Here is a 2,543-nt window from a genome sequence, read left to right on the forward strand (position 1 = left end):
ATAAATATTAAAATCTTTGTAATTATAAATATCTAATAAACATAATTATAAACCAAGTTTTCATCCGAAACATAAGTATAAATATTCTCTTCAAAGCAAAATAAACATAATTTAAAACATAATTATAAATATTGTCTCAAAAGTAACATAAACATAATCCAAACCACTCAATTTTATCTTCATACTCTTGTAAGTTAGGTTGGGATTAGGTTGGAAAATGTTAGGTTTTGGCAAAAAAAATTGTAAAAATACTCCCTCACTAAAAAAACACTAAGCCCGGCGGAGAAGCCCGCCCCGCCCCGCCAAAGCCCGCCAAAACCTACGGTTTAAGCGGTGCGGGTTAGACGGATTTTTGCTATTTGGCGGTCCCAATTTTCCATCCCGACCCGCCTTTTTTGGCAGGTTACGCGAGCCAGCCCGGCGGGTTTAGACCCGTTTGCCACCCCTAGCCAAGGCTCATGATGGTTAAAAATCTCATTGTTCCTAGCTCTTCAAATTCACCATAAACCAAAAAAGAACCTAAAATGATGCTTTTTACTATGGGACAAGAACCAGTTCTTCAAATCCAGAGGATGATCGAAAATCTCTAAAATCTGCCAAATAAACGGAGTTTTTGGACAATCTCAAATACAGTGAAAAACTGTTTTCTGGCAAGTCAAACAACTGGGACAGTTATCTGTAGGTGAAAGGCCTCTCCTGAGACAAAAACCATCAGTAGGTAGTGCCTTTCACACACAAAGTCAAGTAAAAAATTTGATATTTTTCGGAACAAGTTGACACCAAAGCCAAAGCCATTTTTCTCTCTTCTCCCATCTAAATATCTTCTTGCAGAGCCATAAGGGCATTATAAACCTTAGCCGCCCATCGGACTAAGTCCAGCTTACTACTGAACCCGTTTGCACATCCTAATTGTAGGAGATAATGCTTTCATGCAAAACCTAGTGAAAAGGAGAACAGACCTTCTCAATATATCACTCCCTAACCGACCGTAGATCTAAAATCCGGAGATTCGAATCAGAAATGTGAATATAATCCATCTCATTACATAGCTGCCCTTCTTTCTCCATTTAGAGAACCAAAAATTTTGGTCTAAATTCCAATGCACCAATTAAAACCATCCTTCAAAATATCCTAAATTTTACATAGAATCCCCCAAACATAAGATCTATTATCTGTAGAACAGTTGAAAGTGTCACCCAGAGAAAAACGGTATTTAACTGCCAATAGCTGAACCCAAAGCTTGTGGGAATAATGAAAGAGTTTTTAAACTAACGTTCCAAGAAGAGCAATATTAGTACAAAATGGATCCCATATTTCCAGACCATCAAACTTCTTTGGAGTGACCAACACCTTTCAGCTAACAAGATTTAGCCCCTGACCATTGGCTTGATCTTTTCAAAGAAATTTTTTTTATCATAGATGCTATAGAATTTGTTATCCCTTTGAGAAAAAGAGAGATTTGCATGCGCTAAGTAGTAATAGCTGCCACAACCGAATTGATCAAACAGAGCCTTCCCGCCCTATTGAGTAACACCTTTTTCAGCTGGCTAGCCGTCCTCTAATCTTATTTAGAACTTCATTAAAAGATGCTCGCGTCAGCCGAGAATGACTAAGAGTAATCTCGAGGTATTTGGCCTAATTCTGAATGAAACGAATGGAGGATATCCCAGTAAAGATTTTTCTCTAGTTGCTGAAACATTACGAAAACACAACACTTTAGACTTCTCCATATTAATCTTTAGCCCATAAGCTTTATAGAAACTCTCCAAGTTGTCATTATATTTTGAACTTGTCGTTTCTCCGCTTTGCAGAAGAGAAGCAAATTATCGGCGAACATTAAATGTAAAATTCTCGGACGCCCTCTAGAAATAGCAACCGGCTTCCACCTCTCCATAAAAACTTGATGGTTAATCAAGCAGGATAGTCTCTCTATACACAACACAAAAAAATATAGGATCTCCTTGTCAAAGACCCCGTCTAGGAGTAGAACTGTCCAATTTATCGCCATTCCAAAGAACAGACAAAGAAGATGAAGTGACACAACTCATAATCAGGTTGACTGTAAGAATAGAAAAATTGAATTTCATGAGGGTCTGCTTTAGAAACCTCCAATCAACTCTGTCATATGCTTTTTCTAAATCAACCTTAAACGCTAGAGTTCCTTTCTTTGACTTAGTCCTTTTCATGAAATGAAGAACCTCTTGCGCTATAATAATATTGTTCGGTGCTCCCATTCTAGGAATAAACCTCCATTAGAAAGGACTAGCAATATTCCTGAGATGAAGACGGAGTCTATTGACTAGAACTTTAATGATGACCTTGTAAATCATATTACAGAGACTAATAAGTCTAAATTCCTTCATCGATGTTGGTGAATCCACCTTAAAAATTAGAACTAGCAAAATTTTCATCATCCTTAAATCAATAATATCTTCAAAAAAAATTTTCTAATTATATTCAAAATATTCGAACTAATAATCTTCCAATTTCTTAAAAAGATAAGCTTGGATAAAATCACTTTAAAATCTTTTTTCAGTGCTCAT

This window comes from Arachis ipaensis, chromosome B08, assembly GCF_000816755.2.
Source record: "Arachis ipaensis cultivar K30076 chromosome B08, Araip1.1, whole genome shotgun sequence".
In the NCBI taxonomy this organism is placed as follows: Eukaryota; Viridiplantae; Streptophyta; class Magnoliopsida; order Fabales; family Fabaceae; genus Arachis; species Arachis ipaensis.